Source organism: Periplaneta americana, chromosome 5, assembly GCF_040183065.1.
Source record: "Periplaneta americana isolate PAMFEO1 chromosome 5, P.americana_PAMFEO1_priV1, whole genome shotgun sequence".
Classification (NCBI taxonomy): Eukaryota; Metazoa; Arthropoda; class Insecta; order Blattodea; family Blattidae; genus Periplaneta; species Periplaneta americana.
In genome coordinates, this window is record NC_091121.1 from 168,919,562 (window position 1) to 168,941,706 (window position 22,145).

The 22,145-nt window shown below is 33.8% G+C and overlaps 1 long non-coding RNA gene across 2 annotated transcripts in view; it reads left to right on the forward strand.

The window, feature by feature from the left end:
* The first annotated feature begins 209 nt into the window (after positions 1–209).
* The window catches only part of LOC138700551 (uncharacterized), a 527,830-nt gene continuing 505,894 nt past the window's right edge, over positions 210–22,145 (forward strand). For both annotated transcript variants that reach the window (XR_011332389.1, XR_011332388.1), the window contains exon 1: positions 210–414. This is a non-coding gene — a long non-coding RNA (uncharacterized lncRNA). The remainder of the gene's footprint in view (positions 415–22,145) is intronic.

Sequence of the window (22,145 nt, forward strand, 5' to 3'; positions counted from 1 at the left end):
GACATTGGTATTAAATTAGATATATATGTTGGGTGTATATCAGTTGTGTGCAAAGGAATTAAAAATTAATCAATTTCGAACATATAGACAGTAAAATTAATCAGTTACGAGCGGACCTTCTCACTCTTGTGTGGCAAGGGTTGGCAATATGTAACTCGCTTGTCATTTCTTATTTGTTCTATTGGTCATTTATTTCTCGAACAAAAATGGACCGCAATGTGAATGACGACATATTTTTAGCTAGACAGAGAAATAGTTGATGTTAGTAGACGGTTATAAATTTCGAAAAGATCGAGAAATAAAACGAGAAGTGACTTTAATGTGCATATTTAAATCATGTAATACAAGACTGTACCTAAACGAAGCAGCAACCCTTGTCCTGTTGAATAATGAAGTTATAATCATAATCTTGAGGTAAGTGCTAACAGCAATACAAATTGTCTCCAATACTGTGAAGCGGAAAGCAATAATTAATGATTTGTCTGAAATGTAGGCAAATCGGGTGCGCTTCCGTACAGGGGCAGAGGCATTTCCTCTAAGGTTAGAACCCAGTTTAATAATAATAATAATAACAAAAATAATAATAATAATAATAATAATAATAATAATAATAATAATGATTTATTTAACCTGGCAGAGTTAAGACCATACGGCCTTCTCCAACACTCAACCAGGAGTAAAACTGCGTTACAAAAAAACACTACAAATTTACAAAGTACACTACAATTTTACACACAAAACTGAATAAGATAATATTAATAAAATGTAAACAACAAGTAAGTAGAAATCAGACATAATATATAACATACAGAAAGAAAGGAGAAAGCATAATAAAATGTGAACAGCAGGCCAAAATAAATGAGACATACAAAGTATAAAAAATATGACAATTGACAATAACAATAATAATAATAATAATAATAATAATAATAATACTAATAATAATGATAAATAAGAACAATAAATAAGAATAGTAATAATACTAATAGTAGTAATAAAATAGTGCAGTACAAAGCATACAATGAATACAATATTTTTAAGTACACACAGTAAGGAAAATTATTATTATATATAGCTCAACTTATCACATTATAGATATACCATTGTCGGAAAATATGAAAACAAAAATATAAAATAAGTTAACTATCACTAGAACAGAAAGAAAAAAATGTGAATACGTGGTAACATGCGATACAACACTTGTCATAATAGTAAGTGAGTTTGGCAACTCCTCATAAGATAATTTTCTAACTTGGATTTGAAAGATTTCAATGTTCGGCAGCCCTTGACTTCAGGCGGCAGAGAGTTCCAGAGACGAGAGGTAGCAACAGTGAAAGATGAGGAATACAGAGATGATGAATGAAGTGGAATTTCTCGCGTGTTATCGCGTTGTGATCGAGTATTAATATTATGATACCGAGAGAGAGTATGAAAACGAGTGAATAAGTAATAGGGGGATGAAGTTTAGGTGTGTGTTTAGGTTTGTGTGTGTGTGTGTGTGTGTGTGTGTATTAATCGAAAATTAGGGGGTAGAAAATATTGAGAATAGGACGCATGTTTATATGACTTTTTTCGATGAATACACACGCACGTACGCGCGCGCACCACGCCACAACATGCCACGCCACGCCACGCCACGCCACGCCAACAAAACTGATCCCGTCGCGAGCCTCTCACCTAACAAGGGAAGTATCACACCCCACATGCCAAAACTTACCTCGAAACTTTGGTGACATAACCGATGTACTATGAGAAGGCCACGTGAAAAATATTAGTTGCCTTTTTCCACTGCAAGGCCCCGAAATAAACCCCGGGATTTTGCATGTAAGTAATAGGGAAGTGGATACTAGTCGCTACTAGTTGGAATGGACAGCCCTTCCTGTGTGCAAGCCAGTGGCAATCAGCAGCGAACAGACGTACGTGAGTCAAGGTCGGTAATACAAGCGGACGACTACAGGGTTAAAGGTCTCGCAAGGACGGAATACCGACGGAAGGAATGCGAACCAAACACTGCGATAAGGAAGAGCGGAAAGGTCACGAGATAACTTTAATGATATTCAAGATCAGTGTGACAATGAAGTGTTTATTCGTTGTGCATGGTGCCGAAAAGAATTGTGTTTTAAACATTCAATCGATGCCACTCACTTCTGTCTCTTGTTTATACGACTTCATTGAGAAGATGGGACGCGAGAGAGTTTACTCCATTTCACACAACCTCTCCACTCCGCTCGCCAGTGAGGCAGGGATGTCCAGCTGCGCCGCGTTATCGTCTGGCCACAGAAAGATTCCAGCTTCGATTTCGTAGCCTTGCAGTGGAAACAGGCAGCTAATGTTTTGCACGTGATCTTGTCGTAGCACATCGGTTATGTCACCAAAGTTTCGAGATAAGTTTCAGCATGTGGGGTGTGATACTTCCCTTGTAAGCCAAATAATCTACTCGCAATATTTACGCAAATACATCTTGTCGCTAACAGTGGTGCTATCTCTCAGTAAAGTTCAGAACGAAGGAGGTAGAGAGAGAGAGAGAAAAAAAAACAAATTTCTTCTTCTCACGACGCCACAGACCAACGTCACGTATCTATATATATAATTGAACTGGTAATGAAAATTACGGGAAAACGGCTGAACGGATTTTAATAAATGACCCCTCATTTTGAAGCTTGGAACCCAACGTTTTTCAGAAAAATAGTATCATTTTCCTATTTTCCAAAATCCATCTTTCGTCAGTTTTGAGAACTAATTAATTGCATTCCAGAATAAAACAAAACACACACTACAATAAACAATAGACTATTGCACGAAGGCCATGACCTACAGGATTGCTGACATACTTAGAGTTCATATGGGTCAGATTCTTTCACATCATAATGCCAATATGTCGATCTTCATTTGTGTAATTTTTGATAACGTCTAAAAATAATTTACAGGTCTGATTCTCTAGTCTGTAGTTTTCCGAGTACAGCTGTGTATTCGATATTAAGCATTACAAAACTTAAGAATGTTTGGTGACATTATTACCATTAAAAATGAAATATTATTATAGTTAATGCAACACATAATGGTGTACTGATGATATGAAAGTGAAATCTTTTGGGGCCTTAAGTAAGTAGACGCAGAGAAAGAAGATTTTATATTAGATCTTCATTTCTATAATATACTGAGTAACGGCTATATATATATATATATATATATATATATATATATATATATATATATATATATATATATATATATTACTGAAAACTATAAAAACTTACGTAAGACGGAGGTCGATCGACGGATGTTGCGTCAACATTTGTTGAGACTATAAATTCTAGCCTGCTCGGGAAAAAGAGTATAAGTCAAAAAATGGCCAAAATAAGATAAGTCAATATTATGTTGCACCATGACATGTTCTACAGATTGGTATAAACAATATAAGTAAAATAATATAATTATTCAATTAAAATACAATCAGTTTTCTAGTATGTAACATTAGCAAACAGTAGACTGTAAACCATTAAATTGCTTGTACTGAAAAGTTGTATGTTTTGACTTATACTCTTTTTCCCGAGCAGTCTAGAATTAGGAATGCCTATAACATCGACATCAACGTGAAGTTTCGATTTTATGCACGAGAACGTATAATCTCATAAACTTCTTTCCATCTGACTGTAAATAATTATTTGAAGAGAAGTAATATAGGGGAGAGTTGGGTAGTATCGGACATCGGGTAATATCGGACAGTGCGTTTTTTTCATCTACCACCAGATGGTAGTACTTGAATAACATGATTACGTTTCTGTATGCGACAGCACAGAGACGTAACCATGTCATTCAGGTACTATCATCTGGTGGTAGATGAAAGAAACTCACTGTCCGATATTACCCGATGTCCGATACTACCCATCTCTCCCCTAATGATAACGAGATACTAAGGTTATTGTTATGAACTTAACACTACTTGTATTAAACTTGTAGGATATGTGGAAATCAAACCAAAGTATACAGAACATATCTCTATACTGTGATCAAGCACTTGTTTTCTTCCTGCTCACAAGGAAGTAATGCCATTGTTTAAAACATCTGTCGTACGTAATTTTGACGTATAATGGATAAACAATTGATCCTCACTACTTTTCCCGCCAAGAGAGCACCTCCTTCTTCTAGCTATGCCTCCGTCTTTCAGTTGCTGACTATAGTAGTCGTGACAGCAGGTTGCAACTTACACGCTTGGCCAACTTATTATGAGATATAATTATTTGGAAGTGTACGTCAGATTTACGTATCAATAGTATTAATAGAAAATTTTCTGTTAGTGCAGTTTATTTATTCCCTTAAGTGTGTTTTATCTAACAAAGTAACACTGGATGAAAACTTACGTGGTGATCGACACTACTCTGCAGATCATAGATGAAAGTTCAGATGATGATGCTGATGATGACGCCGAAGGCAATGTAGAGATTGAATATGAAACATGTGACAATGACAAGGATCTAAGATACAGTAGGATACGTAGAAAGCAAGCGAATGGAGGAAAAGTAAAGGAGAAGGAAAGGAAAAGGAAAAGGAAAGAAGAGAAGAGAAGAGAAGAGAAGAGAAGAGAAGAGAAGAGAAGAGAAGAGAAGAGAAGAGGGCAGAGGTCATGACGGCAGAGGTCATGAGGGCAGAGGGCATGAGGAGCAGAGGGCATGAGGGCAGAGGGCATGAGGGCAGAGAGCATGAGGGCAGAGAGCATGAGCCATGAGGGCAGAGGGCATGAGGGCAGAGAGCATGAGGCATGAGGGCATGAGAGCAGAGGGCATGAGGGCAGAGAACATGAGGGCAGAGGGCATGAGGGCAGAGAGTATGAGGCATGAGGGCATGAGGGCAGAGAACATGAGGGCAGAGGGCATGAGGGCAGAGGGCATGAAGGCAGAGGGCATGAGGGCAGAGAGCATGAGGGCAGAGAGCATGAGGGCAGAGGGCATTAAGGCAGAGGGCATGAGGGCAGAGAGCATGAGGGCAGAGAGCATGAGGGCAGAGGGCATGAAGGCAGAGGGAATGAGGGCAGAGGGCATGTGGGCAGAGGGCATGAAGGCAGAGGGCATGAGGGCAGAGGGCATGAGGGCAGAGGGCATGAAGGCAGAGGGCATGAGGGCAGAGGGCATGAAGGCAGAGGGCATGAGGGCAGAGGGCATGAAGGCAGAGGGCATGAGGGCAGAGGGCATGAGGGCAGAGGGCATGAAGGCAGAGGGCGTGAGGGCAGAGATCATGAGGGCAGAGGGCATGAAGGCAGAGGGCATGAGGGCAGAGGGCATGAGAGCATGGGGACAGAGGCCAGAGGGTATGAGGTTATGAGGGCATGAGAGTAGAGGGCAGGATATTTTCATAACTCTAACCTACAATCCACAATAACCTGAAATAGCTATTGCTTCACTCCCACATGTAAAACCGACTGATCGTTCTGACATTGTTACTTGCGTTTTCGCATTGAAACTCAAGAACTGAAGATGTATAGGTTATTATTTAACGTGAAGAAAACCATTCAGAGGGGTAGGCCTATGTTTCATTATTATGGAAGCAAATAACTTCCAGAATGTTTGGTATTCTTCAGTGGAAATAAATTTGAAAAAAATTAATTTGAACTTCTAATGAACTTAGTTAGCAGCATTTGCTGCACAAGCCACTAGTTTAGTTTAATTTGATCGTAAACGTAACGGCACTGTTCAAAGCTATCGTAGCCAATTTTCCAGTTTAGCGGTTGTGGTTGAGTTGTCTGACTATATGCATTAGTGGAGAACACAGAGCGTCGCTTAGAGCGTTGATTGCTTTGCATGAATATTTTAATATCTACACTAATAATAATAGAACTTTAATCCAAATTTTTCAGGTAATTTTCAATTTAAAGAAAATATGATGCTAACATGCAAAATTAACTTTCCTGAGACTAAAAATCGCATTTTTTTAATTTCGTCTGTAGATATATTACCTTTTCACTCAATAATGGCTGGACCTATTTCTATGAAAATTAGCATGTATATGTTACTGTAAATGTACGAAGACCGGTAAATCTCAGAATTTACCGGTATAACCTATCATTTACCATTACAATACGGTAAAATCTCCAAATATCTTATTAGATGTATACATTTTGAACTTTTACCAAGAGATGTTGGTAAATCTCAGGACTTACCGACCGGCTGTGGTAAAATCGTATTAAAGAAGTAAAAAGAAACTTTATTAAGATTTGCCGTTCTTCGCACTTCTACATATCCATTTCCAATTAATCTTTTATTGTTGTTTTAGGATCTATTTAAAAACATAAATAAAAATCACCTCAGCAATGACTGAAATAATTTGTATTAATTTTTAATTTAAGTTATTTAAATATTAATATATTCTAATGTGAGTATAATAAACAATATTGTATATTAAAAATAGTGGAAAATATTATAATTTTAACCACTGTCTGTTATAGTATTTCATATGAAAATTAACAAAACCTTTTTATCTCCTCAAAGAGTCTAGGTCCACAAATAAAGTAAAACACACATTATGAAGCACTTTTTTGTTGAACACTTTTTAAACATTTACAGTTTTTGAACCCTTGTCCTCCAAAGAAAGACAGTTGGCCAACCACTTGCCGTACACTAATTCCTTCTTTGTCTAATTCTTCAATGCTGATAAAATTTTCCTTACACAATATAATGGTTCCTAGAGTACGATGACTTCAGTTTGCCAGCTTTGGTACCAAGTTAATAAAACTCATATTAAATATTTATGATCACTGTTATTATTGATTTTGCATCAATTTTTGCATCCGGTACTTTGATTCTCACATTCTATCCGACTAAAAGTTTTGGAATTTTGTTACAAGTGGCTGCTTTCATTTTCTTCGCTTGCATTTCAAGATCTTCTTTGGCAGCCTCTCGGAACCGCTTCACCCCTGCAAACATCTGCACAACGAAGGCGGGATTCTTCGTTCTGCATTCTTCGATCTAGCTTTTACCAGCTCGCATCGGTAAATCCTGAAATTTACCAACATTTCTTGGTAAAAGTTCAAAATGTATACATCTAATATGATATTTTGGGGTTTTACCGCACTATAACGGTAAATGTTAGGTTATACCGGTAAATTCTAAGATTTACCGGTCTTCGTACATTTACAGTAACATATATAATACGTTAGTTTCCACAAAGATTTTTCTCGCTATATTTATAGACGTCCTATTCAGTAATGAATCCGAATTTTAACGTCATTGTTAGGTCATATTTCATGAAAATCAAGCACACTGCCTCCTTTCTGGGACTTTTAAGGTATCTGTGCGACAAAACTTTTTTCTAAGAACGTACTGTACATATCAGCCTGAACCTCAATCAGAGATAGGCCTACATTGTAGCCTATACTAATGATCTGTTTTAAATCGACCAAATGATTTAAAATATTTCTAGATTCCACTATTTTGGCACTTTTTGAAACTGATGGCCCAGCTATTCCTTCTACGCCGTGTCGCGAATTTGACAGAATTACAACTTTCGTAAATTTAATTCATTTATTCAGTATAACAGATCCTATAAAGCTATGTAGATAGCTGTTATTTCTCCATCAAAATTTGTTGTATATGGACCAACAGCTAAACTGAAAAAAAGAGGGCATATAACTCCATAATTATTAACAACGTTGCAATGATAGATCTCTGATGGTTAAATTCAACAGAGTCTGACACTCCAATTATGAATTTGTATAGGCTACTCATTTTAGTTACTTATGGCTTTTAAGAAACCCAGAGGTTCATTGCCGCCCTCACATAAGCCCGTCATCGGTCTGTATCCTGAGCAAGATTAATCCAGTCTCTACCATCATATTCCATCCCCCTCAAATCCATTTTAATATTTTCATCCCATCTACGTCTCGGTCTCCCTAAAGGTCTTTTTCCCTCTGGCCTACCAACTAACACTCTATATCCATTTCTGGATTCACTCATATGTGCTGCATTCCCTGCCCATCTCAGACGTCTGGATTTAATGTCCCTAATTATGTCAGGTGAAGAATACAATGCGTGCAGTTCTGCGTTGTGTACCTTTCTCCATTTTCTTGTAATTTCATTCCTCTTAGCCCTAAATATCTTATTTTAGTGTTTCGTAACAAGCTGTTTTTTACGGTGATCTTCTATTTTAGACATATTTTAAAACAAAATTTGCCTGGGTTAGAGAGAGTCATATTCACCGTAGCTTTTCAGAAAACCATGAAAAATTCACTAAGCATTTTTATTTCTCAAACCAAGCTAATTAGATTTCTGTTGCTTCAGACTAAAAATTTAAGTCACTTAAAACCGGCCTGTTAAAAATTATTTCCTGAACTACACAGTAGTTTTTATTATTTGAAAAGTTCAGGGAAAAAACCAGGTATGTCACTTTTTCCATGAAACCTGTTTTTTTTTTTTTCGCTGAAACAGTTGACTTACCTGCTTCTTTTCCTGTACACCAAAAATTTAAAGGCAAATAAAACCATGACTAATCTGCTTATTTTCCTGTTTCATACCTCTAAAAGATAGTCCTTTCCATAGAGAATATTATAGTAATTGCACCTCAAACTCCAATCTCGACCAAAAGTGACTTACCTGGTTTTTTCCCTGTATCCTTCATTTATTCCCACCGTTCCTGCATATAACATTTATTTATAAAGTCTTACACTTTTCTGAATGTGAGAAACGTCTTTGCGTCCCTCTGTTAGACCCGTTCGTTACGACACACGTGGTCTGTTCCGCGTTTATAGCACAGTGTTTTGGAGACGGTTTTATGACATTTTAAAAATCTAGAATGAAGTAACACTTTAACGCTTATAATAAAAGCATTAAGTTCTAATAGTTAAATATTTAACTGCACTCATACCAGGAAGTTTATTATAGTGTAGGTTAAGACCACACTCTATGGTACGTTTTATGAAAGCTCGTAAACGTGTTATTTTAAATTTTCTCTCAGCCCCTTATTTAAAAGTATCGCCATTATATGAGAGCAACGCTAATGAAACTGACAATGAATGCAAAGAGTTATCATTGTCGTGGTAAAATATTTAGTATTCATAATTAACATTATAACTTTTTGCTTCGGTTATGGACGTGAATAATAATAATAATAATAATAATAATAATAATAATAATAATAATAATAATAATAATGTATACTAATAATAAATCTGTAGCCGAAATTTTTCTGGTAATTTTCGATTCTCCAAAAATAATTGGTCCTAACATATATAATTAACCACTCTGAAACCGAAAATCGCTTTTTTGAAATTTTTGTTTGTATGTCTGTCTGTATGTTTGTTACCTTTTCACGCGATAATGGATGAACGGATTTCGATGAAAATTGGAATATAAATTATGTTCGTTGTAACTTAGATTTTAGGCTATATGGAATTCAAAATACATTATTTAAAAGGGGGGTTATAAGGGGGCCTGAATTAAATAAGTCGAAATATCTCGCTTATTATTGATTTTTGTGAAAAATGTTACATAACAAAAGTTTCTTTAAACATAATTTGCGATACGTTTTATTCCTTGAAAAATTTTGATAGGACTGATATTTAATGAGATAAATGAGTTTTAAAATTAAAATAACTGCCATCTACAGTAAGGCCGTATAATGAAATAAAAAAAAAACAAATGACTTCGTCTATAAGGGGCCTTAGACAGCAACAATCGAAAGCTATGAAAGATAGCCTACAGAGAATGTTTCTGTGTTTGTATGAAGTAATATCGGAAGCTAAATTAACCGATTTGTATAATTAATTATTATTTCACCATTGGAAAGTGTAGTTTCTCTGTAATATAATATAATATAATATAATATAATATAATATAATATAATATAATATAATATAATATAATATAATATAATATATAATAATATAATATAATATAATAAAATATAATATAATATAATATAATATAATATAATATAATATAATATAATATAATATAATATATGTAATGTAATATTATATAATATAATTTAAGTTATTTGAAGGGTTCAGAACCATATTGGGCCAAACGCCATTTACTGAATACGTAGAAAACAAGGGTTAAAATTAAGTTATTACCATAATTCAATAGAAACCTATAACAAGTAAAATAAAGTACACACATTAAATCTAAATGATGTCAATGTTCATTAAACTATGGTTGCATGTAATAAAAATTAGAAACATGTTAAAGGAATTGTCATTGCACCAATGAGTGGTCTCTGGACCAAAATGATCGCATTTTAATTATTTGGATACAATTTAAATTAAGTAACATATTAAACGATTTATCCTTCTATCAAACACGAATGTTCACTGGATCAAATGTTCTACTTTAATTATGTAATTACTTTATATTTATTTCTGACGGGTGCAGCGGAGCGCACGGGTACGGCTAGTAGTAGTAGTAATAATAATAATAATAATAATAATAATAATAATAATAATAATAATAATAATAATAATAATAATACAAAAAGGCAAACTCTGCTAATTTCGTAGTACGTCTAATTTCACAGTATTTCATACATTAATTAATTGCGGAGTTGTCCATATTCATTTGAGCTTACAAAAAATTCAGATAAATGCCAGAACCTGTCGGGGATATTTCATTTAGGGAGATCCTATTGCAACGCATTCTGGCGAAAGTTATACAACTATCTGCTTTAGCAGATGTGTGTTTGCTGAGATAGCGTGAGTGAATTTGCAGTGTTGTGTTTCTGGATATTATATCGTCGAGATATTCAGAACTGTAATTATCACACTGTGATTAATGAATTCTCCACATTCTTATGATTAATTTGAACCCTTGCTTGTTGTTTTATCTAATATAGTTTGTTCGTAATATGCTTTTGCCGGTACTCAATTTCTTAACTAGTTTCCGGTAGTTGCCGGCAGAGCAGTTCGAGTGGCACGCAGATTCGAATTTCCTTTAAGAAGCGCTATGGCTAGGTATGCGATAGCCAGAAAATCTGTCCTACCATAGAGCAGCAGCCTCAACTCGCTCGAATTAGAACGATTTTTATGATGTGCTAGGAAGTGTGTATGAGAAGGCAGAACTGAGTAACAAGCCTAATCTTATTTGGAATTTAGATGAAACAGGGTTTCCATTGGTTACCAAACCTAACAAAATTGTGTCCCCGAAAGGAGCAAAGTCTGCATACCTTCAAACAACAACAGAGAAAGGAGAAACAACAGTTTGTCTTGCTAGCGGAATCGGATTAGGCCTAAATATTTCTCATTAATATGCAAGCATTTTCCTGTTACTACTGAGGTGTTCATTTCAAAGTGTGTCATGACGTAACTGTTGTGAGTCAGCGATTTGAAGCGAGTTTCAGCTTTTATGTCTGAGAAGTTGCCTATTAATCAAGGCGTTCAAGCGTTCAATCTGAACTTGAGAACGTGTACGGTATAACTTGAACGTCGTAGCAACAGATGGCAGTCTGTACGGTCTGTGTGCTACCATAACCTCTTTCGAACTGTGTTTTGCGCGGGAAAGTCGTACGCAGGGTATTTGATTGTTGCGTACGGCAACATTCCACAACACAAATCAAATGCTCCGTGTCCATGTTGACCGTCGAAGTTAATGTCAACAAATACTGTACGTAAGTAATCGTCCTAACCCTCTCCCCATATCCCGACAGTAAGGAAAAAACTCACCTCAGTAGGTGTTTCCAAACAGTTCCAAAAAAAAGAGTTATTTAATTCTTCCAATCACCCCAATAAAATATATTAAATACTAAATAAAATAAACAAACAAAACAAATAAAATAATATATACAAACTCTATAGGGTCTTCTCGTCCTATAAATAAATTTAAGCTTTTTAACTTAAAAATTAAATTCAATAAAAATAATAAGAAACAGTATATTCCTCGTCCAACCATTCATTCCAGTCCACAATTAAAAGACTAATGATTATGCTACCTTTGCACGGTCAAAGATTGAATTATTCATCAAGAACTACTCAACAAACATAAAGGGATTAAAAAAATCAAATATATTAAAAATTTTAACATTGCAGCATAACATATGATTGGAAATAATCATTACATTCCTGCCACTACCGGCGTTACGGTACGAATCGGTAAGTACTCCTCTGAATGAACGCCGTACTTGCCAGGCAACTTCTCTGGCACGTAGGTAATACGCCTCAAATGTAGGAAGATTGAATTCTTTAGGCTCATCGGCTAGCCACATGACGACATGCAGCGAGCCAAGACACACTTTGAACTGTACACGCAGTAGTGTTAATAATTGAAGCCCAGTTGTTCTACATTTATTGCCTAGATTGTTAATGTGTGTTCAGTTCATGTGTGTAAACATGTACTGATGTATAGATTACATTAAAACATCTTTTGAGCTATAAAGAGTATTCTTGAAAATTGCACAAGTGTTGCTGTGAAATTGCCCGAGCAGTACTGCGAAGTTACACGAGTTCCTGAAAGATTCACATATGATCTCATGTTTTAGATGGAGCTACTTCCCTGTTGAGATACACTTAAAAAAATCAAATTTTTATACCAACCAATAAAATTATGTCTAGTGATTAAGTGCCGCATGAAGGAAGTTTTTTTTAAGCATTTTTGGGTGTAACTATAGACAGAAAACATTAATACCGAGAAACTAGCCGAGTTTGCCTGATATATTTCACAGTCTGTATTATTTTTCTCTCGTTAAAAATTGAATCCTGTTTTTCTTCACACTTCTGTTTTGAAAGATTATCTTTGTTAACAATTTTTTCGATAATCATTTAAGATTATCACTTGCATAAAGTCACTTGCCAAATGGAATGCATTATTTTATTTGGAAATGACTGCCGTCTCGTTTATATTTTTTGTTTTATAATTGCATAGTGAAGTAGGCCATGGTAAACAAAAATACTACAGTTACTTTGTGTTCTGTTTCAATGATCGTTTTGAGTTATTGACAGATAATGGCGAGATCATTCTTATTTTTAGTTTAATTCATATTGATTGAGAGTTGAACAAGAGATCATGTTGACTCCTGAACGAGTGGATCTAGTACTGCTCTGTGAGAAGAATCACAGAACAAAGGGAGCTGCAGGTTAGTTTTATCGTCGTCATTCAGTCATTTTATAAAGATCACATTAATTTATCGGTAGTTTATTACACAAATTTAAAACAAAAATCAGTGTGCTCGACATGAAACGAAGTGGTCGACCTATATCGGCTGCCAACGAACAATACTCAATTGACGTGTTTGGAAAGTTGTCGGTCAGCCCTAAAAATTCAGCGCGCTATGTGGCTTGAAAGAACTGTATTAATAAAGAATCTGTTCGCAGAGTATTGAAATCGTGCGTTTCCACTCTACAGATTGCAATATATACCCACAATGAAGATGATCCACGGAAGAAATTAATATACTGCAACTGATCAATTGGTGTTTGCATATTGAAAAAATCTTCCTTCAATGTCTTTTATTCTGTGACGAATGCCTATTTTTTCTGGATGGGTATGCATATCCATATATGAGTCATTCCACGTCAAATCGCACAGCAATAAAACACGACCTTCTCGGAAATGGTCGAATTTTTTTTCATGAATTCCAAACATCAAATAAGGAGACCCGTATTTTTTTATTTTCACAATTATTAATTATTTGTGTAGTTATGACTATTTGAAGTTACGCAAATTATGCGCGCACTGTTACATAAACTCGCTTGGAACTTTGTGTCTACATATAATTGAGATTTGCGGTTTGGCGCATTTGAAAGACGAAATACAACACTTTTTATTACTTTAGGCCTATCACAAATAAATTTAAAATTTGGCCTATTTTTTAAATCATTCCTTTTTCAAAGCAAAATTACTGTATTAAATAGCCAAGTTAAAAATCTGAAAAAATATAGACTTGTTCGCTGATGTATTATCTGTAAACTACTGCATTTATAAATATGGGATCGGCACCCATACATTTGTAACAATTTATTTTCCGGAGGCATGCACGCGCTCGCGATGCCCAGCTAATGAACTGCTTGCACCATAGGCTAGAAGGCTGCCCGTGGAAATTTCCCGTTGCATCTGATGTCACCATACTAATCATCAAATGATTAATACCTTAAGGAACAGTAAATATCTTATCTAAAATTATTTTATTATTGTCAGCTCAGGGGGAAGCCCTTCACAGTTTATACTGTAATATAGCCAAGTGTTTGATTATAGCAAGACTGAGTAAGGCAGTAAACTTTATGGCAGTAAACAGATGGAATGAGAGAAAAATAATCAGTTTGGGTTTGAATTTCGCGCAGTGATGTGACTTCTATACAACATGAGTGATGGTAAAGATCGCGTAATATATAACAAGTGTTTAAATCCATTTACCTTCCTAATCACGCTTTTAAAAAGAAAAGTACACTAAGACGCGTAAGTCGCGACTTATTGATTAAGCTCAATTTAAAGGAGTCTTGAGTGTGCAAATATGTGATTTGTTCCGTAAAAATCAATCAATTTCCGCATAGGTCAGGTGAAATTATATGTGAAGCCGGTAGTTCTTGTGATATTAATAAACATGAATCAAATGAAAGTGCGGACAGAGAAAGTGATTATCCCAGTATTTCTTCTAGCAGTTCTATGGATACAGTGCTAGAAATCAGTAATATTGAGGAATTAAACAAGAGTTTGATGTCAATAGAATCCCCTATCAAGAAATGAAAGATACAACAAAACGATACCCCCGTGAAAAGTTTCAAAAGTAAAAGGCTCCCTAGCATGTTAAGTTTTTCATGTAGAAGATGTATCATCATCCATTCAAAAGTCAGCCATATTTTATTTTTGACGGAATGCAAAGAAAGTACAACCTGAAAATTACATAGTTATTGCAGACTTTTCTGAAAATGATTCATATGTAATACAAGATTCAATACAAGGTGTGCATTGGAACATATGCCAAGCCACAATACAGTAAAATTTTAATTTTACTTCCTATTTTATTTTATTTTATATTCTCTTATAGGCCTATTAATATTATATCTGAACTGTGACCGAACACGAGCGCTGCTCATTCGGTCTTAAATTTTGTTAATACTACTGCATCTCCTTTTTTTATATCGATTGTATTATTTTATTTCTATTTCTCTTATTTGTAATTATATTCTTTATTCTGTATATTTAAATAAATAAATAAATAAATAAATAAATAAATAAATAAATAAATAAATAAATAAATAAATAAATAAATAAGTAAGTAAATAAATAAATCCTTTCGTAGTATATTTCAAAGGAGATACAGAAATTCGTTACAAAAGTAATGTCATCTCAGAAACCATGAAACATGACACCGATCCCTTTCACTTTTTTCAATCCGAAGCAATCAATTTCTTAAAGCAAGGATTCAACGATATGAAAAAAATCATCTACTTTTCCAATGGATCAAGTTCAAAAAAAAAAAAAAAAAATTTAAAAATAATTGCTTACATGAAGACGATTATGGAATTAGTGCTGAATGACACTTCTTTGCAATGTCGCATGATAAAGGTCCATGTGTTGGCATTGGAGATACTGTTAAAAGACTTGCCACGAGAGTTGGCCTATACAAGATCCTATAACAACACAAAAAACTGTTTGATTAGTCACAAAAAACATTTCTAACGTGTCATTTATATTTTGTCCATTCAATAAGCACAAAAACCACACTGAAAATTTGCAGGCCAGATACCATAATCTAAAACCAATAACTGGTACATTAAAATTATATTATTTCATTCCGTTGTCGAAAACTGAAGATTTAGTAAAACAATTTTCTTTCAAGAAAGAAGGTAGGCGAATGAAAATTTAAAATGTGAATGAAAAGAAACATTTGAAAATCATAATGTACAATTATTTGAAGATATCATAATAAGTAAATTAGCAGTGTTTCCTCGAGTAACTTGATCCGTACTGGGTGTAATGTTGCAACGTTCAGTCAATTATCCAGCGCCGATAAACCTCTTAGCGCGCTTTAACGCTTCCCGTCCACTGCTGCTGCGCCGACCGCTACACATTCTGTCATAAGTAATTAAATTTCCATTAAATTATCGGAGATCCCATTTTGATTTTTTCTGGAATTATTAAGAATACTTCAGTGCACCTAGTAGGCATTTTTTTAGATTTTTAATAGGGCTATTTCACATTGATGTATATGTTTTAATAATTTAATTATAAAAAATATTTGAAATAATTATATTAAAATTAGTTAGTAAATATTTAATAAAGACAGTACTTTAAGCTTTTAAATGCATTTTTCAAAAAAATTTTAACATCAATATCGTCAGAAATATGACGCTTTAAATGTTGCATTGTGCGACATTTTTAACGAATTTTAACATGTAATATTTTAAAAAGATGTGGACTTAGGAGGAAATAAAAATAGACTTGTTGGTTTATGAGACCCATAGAGTTGGTAAAAAAAAATATAAACGCAATCAGAAATATGAAGGTCAAAATTTGTATAATTTTGTGCGATTTGACGTGGAATGACTCATATATAGAAGTGAATGTGGGTATGTATGTATGTATGTATGTATGTATGTATGTATGTATGTATGTATGTATGTATGTATGTATGTATGTATGTATGTATGCATGCATGCATGCATGCATGTATGTATGTATGTATGTATGTATGTATGTATGTATGTATGTATGTATGTATGTATGTAGGTATTGTGTAAAAATAAATTATGGTTTATTTAACGACGCTCGCAATTGCCGAGGTTATATCAACGTCGCCGGTGTGCCGGAATTTTGTTCCGCAGGAGTTCTTTTACATGCCAATAAATCTACTAATAAGAGCCTGACGCATTTAAGCACACTTAAATGCCATCGACCTGAGCTGGGTAGAGGTGGGAACGATATATCGTTTTTACGAAATACCGTTATTTTCGTTTCGATATAGCGATATATCGATATCGAAATTTTGATTCAATATATCGTATAATATATCCGTTTTCTCACAAATTTATCGATTTTTTGTGAAATTATTATCATTATCAACAACAAAATTCACACCAGACAACTCCGATAATTCCCGAGAGTTGGCGCTACTGAAGGTGGACAGTTACATAATTGTGAAACCTCACTCAATACCTTGTTCTAATTGGCTGGACTGAAATTCGAATTCAAACTGTTTAATATGCAGCACCAAATTTAAAATGCAGCGTGTGCGAACGTGAGACACACGGGAGGTTTATCTGCTACTGTTTTAATATTGATATTAATGTTCTCTAAGGCAGGAGAGCAACTCCCACCCTGAAAGGGAACCGTCTGACCTCAAAACGAGTATCAAAACTTTCTTTTCTATATTCTGAAATGGAAAGAGAAACAAGAATTTAATACCGATGTGGCATTTGTTTACGTCTATGATTTCTATGCATAACCTAGTGCTGACATTCTGTTATCTTATTATATCTTTTAGTGCATAAAAATTCTATCCCTATAATTATCACCATTGTTATTTGGAATGTTGGAGTGTAACAATAACTTGGAATGGGAACTTACTATAGAAGTATTGTATCAAATCAACTGTTAAGTTTGTTAAAACTTGTAACATTCTAAGTATGGTTTACTTACATTTAAAAATAATTACAAGTTCTGTTTGCTTACGTTTAAAAATGATTACGTTGTTAGGTAGAAAAGAGCATTATATCTGGTCCTGGATTGAATCCTATATAATATTAGAATAATTGAATCGTGTTCCAGTATCAAATACTCAACCATGCAGAGTTCACTTAACTCTTTCCCACTATATCATTTAAGCTCCCTTGCCTCAACCACAATTTTGATTTAGGTTAGGACCTACATCATATGGTATTGAAAATGTATTGTTTATTGTTACAATTTTACATTTATGCTTTTGACTGTTATGATGTTAATTTCAATGGTAAAAAGGAATATTAAAATTTAAGTAATTTTATTGTAATATAGTAAATATACGCCTGAAAATGCAGTTTGCTTACGGAATAGCGATATATCGATAATCGTTCGATATATCGATATATTTTCTGCGATATATATCGTTTATCGAAATAAGGTTTGCAATATATTACAATATCAATATATCGGTATTTAATTTATTTCCTCCATCACTAGAGCCGGGATCGAACCCGTAACTTCGGACACAGAAGGCTAGCGCTATACCAACTATGCCACTCAGGGCGACGGTATGTGTGTATGTGTGCATATATGTATGTACCTATATAATTAAAGAAACTAAAAAAATTCTGCATTATTTTCAGCAGTGTTTCAAACTTTACAGTTTACTTTGTGCGTTGCTGAGAAAACAGATCACACGTGTAGGCGTTCGCGCCGGTGGAGAGCACACGGCAGACAACTTCGAACAAGAATTAATAGGAAGATAAAGTCTGAACCCTGCGCTGTTAACAAGACGTCCCGGGAAGAACATAATACTCCTACATCACCATACATGCTGATAAATGTCAGTTCAACTTATGCTAATAATCATGTAACAAGCATTTCATTTTTATGCAAGTTCCAGTATTTGTACAGTTGTCGTATGGAGATATGAATCAAAATGCATTCATGTCTTTCCTAATCCCTTTGTAATGTATAACACTTCCACTATTATTACTTAGAAGGCATCAATATGCAGAATATGTCTTAAAAGACGAAATTAACATAAAGTAAGAAGGCATTATATTTTCACATTCCAATTTTTAGAAGATCTCCGACAATTGAATTTAATATGTCATTGCAAGTAGAACAACATGGCTTACGTAAAGATAAATCTTGCATAGACTGTGTACCTTTATAAAACAAGTATTTGGAAAAAGACGAATAAAATATAGAAACATATATTTGATTTATCTATACTAATAATAAATCTGTAGCCGAATTTTTTATGGTAATATTCGATTTTCCAAAAATAATTGGTCCTAACATATATAATTAACCAACCTGAAACCGAAAATCGCTTTTTTGACATTTTTGTTTCTATGTCTGTCTGTCTGTCTGTATGTTTGTTACCTCTTCACGCGATAATGGCTGAACCGATTTCGATGAAAATTGGAATATAAATTAAGTTCGTTGTAACTTAGATTATAGGCTATATGACATTCAAAATGCATTATTTAAAAGGGGGGTTATAAGGGGACCTGAATTAAATAAATCGAAATATTTCGCTTATTATTGATTTTTGTGAAATATATTATATAACAAAAGTTTCTTTAAAATGATTTCTGATAAGTTTTATTCTCTGAATAATTTTGATAGGACTGATATTTAATGAGATAAATGAGTTTTAAAATTAAAATAACTGCCATCTAAGGCGGTGTATTGAAATAAAAAACAAATGACTTCGTCTATAAGGGGCCTTGGACACAACAATCGAAAGCTATGAAACATAGCCTACAGACAATGTTTCTGTGTTCGTATGAAGTAATATCGGAAGCTAAATTAACCGATTTGTATAATTAATTATTATTTCATCATTGGAAAGTGTAGTTTCTCTGGATGGACATAATGCTATAATGTTATTACAGTAACTTTTGAGTGAATTGAGGACAGGTAAGATTAAAATAGCTTCTTATGCACAGAAAACTTGATAGGTTATTCTGTATATTCATTTTCTGTATTTCTTATAATAATGCTTATGAACATATTTATTTTTATCTCAGAGAATTAACGAACAACGAGAGTGTATTGATTTAGTATGCAGTAATAGTACGTTAGCTTAGCAATCCATTATTTTATAATTAAAATTTTAACTATGCTCAATTGAATCGTGTTAAATACATAAAATACATATGCAATAAATACAATGCAAAAAAATGGGTAATGAGCCAAGCAGATTATGTTGCGCTGTTGTAAAAGTTGTTCCTCCTGAGATTCAAGAGCTCCCACAACAAATTAAAAACTTTCTAATTCGAGTACATCCGTTATCAACACACTTTTTCATAATATAATATAATATAAACATAATAATAAATCTGTAGCCAAAATTTTTCTGTTAATTTTCGCTTTTCCAAAAATAATTGGTAATAACAATTAAGAAACATGTTAAAGGAATTGTCATTGCACCAATGAGTGGTCTCTTGATCAAAATGATCGCATTTTAATATTTTAAATACAATTTAAATTAAGTAACATATTAAACGATTTATCCTTTTATCAAACACGAATGTTCCCTGGATCAAATGTCCTATTTTAATTATGTAATTACTTTATATTTATTTCTAACGGGTGCAGCGGAGCGCACGGGTACGGCTAAGTAGATAATAAATGTTGAAGTATCAGATAGCGTTTTAGGTACAAGCTGTAGAATGTAATGCTTGAGAAAAGGTACCAAAATATTTAATTTAAGTCATAAAAATAATATGAAGGCATATCAATAGCTAGAATATAATTAATTTTTATCTAATTATCTAATAATCAAACTAGTGTAAAAACACTATTTTCCTGTTTTAAACTTATCAATACAAAAGTGAAAGAACTTAAAGGACATTGTGCATACGGAAAAATGAAATAATATGATTGCAACAAATAATAAACATAGTATAATTTTTATCTTAGAGGTATTAGATAATGAGACATACCTAATTAATTTCTATGTAACTGTTACACGCTTAGAAACAAATTTAAATTCCTGACTTCTCGTCTAATATAGAAGTGTTTTTTTCTTGTTTTTGTCGACACCAACCTTATGTCCGGCGAAATTATGTTTTCTGCAGCATGACGTAGCATAGCACGCTTATTATCTTCTGATAATCTTGGTATTAGTCTTGGTTTTGTGAGGTTCATAAGTGAGGAAATCTCCTCACATACGTGCTTAGTGCCAAATATAAAAATAATCTGCGCTGCAAATATTCGTACCCTGGATATATTACGAGGCAAAGCGAACTTCCAACTTGAATCTGTTCACGCAATTCAACGAACCTGGAGAGAACTTTTCCTCGGCTTAACCAAAGGATATCACAATAGTAAGGACCACTGACAAACTGAAAATCTATGGACAACATATCTTCACAATTTTTCGGACTGAATTCATAACGAGTCCACGCTATTAGCATCCATGCTTTTTTTAATTTATTCTGTAAATTTAAATGCAATGCAGCGAGGAAGAACCCCTACAGTAGACCTAAACATATATTTATTTCTATTTAATGTCAATAAAACAATAACATTTCAATACATCATTATGTACAACAATTAATAATTTCAGGCGTTTCACATTGCTTCTCTTTGTAACTAAATGCTTTCCATATATCAGACAAAGAAAATTTTCACCTCTTTCACTCATAAGAAGTCAAAGAGTCCAGTCAGCCTAAAACTTTCTGAACGACTTCTTCCTCAATGTGTAATGTACAGCCCTTGAGTTCATCAGTGACTTGTACCTGCGTGCCTTACGTGCTCTGAACAGAGCATACGGACGATGAGGTACGCTTGCGCTCTCGTTAACATCACTGCTATGGACGAAACGATCACATTTGCATCTTCCTCAATCTTTCAACTGAAACTGACATAATTTTCATTGGTGTTGCGTCATCCACTTCACAGTTCTCCCAACCTGTTCAGTAGTATCTTTTCTTCTTTTATTTTTTCGAATTCTATTGATTGTACGGAATATTACCTGAAATTACTGTAATTTTGCTTTAATATCGAAATCATATGACTCAAATCAGATACCAGATACTTGAAGTGGGTTATTTATTCTATAATTTTATCTATTCATGACTCGTATCTAAATTGTTCTTTACTTCACAATCCTTATCAACATAAACAATGTCTTTATCCACAGTCGTGAATTTAAAGTTTTTAAATCACAATGCATATAGGCTAATAATACACAGTGAAAATTGTTTAGATCCCAAAAGTTGTAAATGTCCACCATTGAAAGAAGCCACGTATGTCAAATATCTGGGTATCATTATTGATCAGAATTTAAAATTGGCCTCATCACATTACTTATCTTTGTAAGAGACTTCGTAAAACAATTTATAAATTCGTTAATATTCGATGCTACTTACCCATTAGAGTTCTACGAAATGTTTATTTGACCATTATTCAGTCTATCTTTCAATATGGTATAATTTTTTGGGGTGGAAGTACAAAAATTAATCTTAGTCCGTTAAATTTACTACAAAAACGAATAATTAAAATTTGTTTGAAGAAACGTTTCGATTATCCAACTAAATTAATTTATTCTGA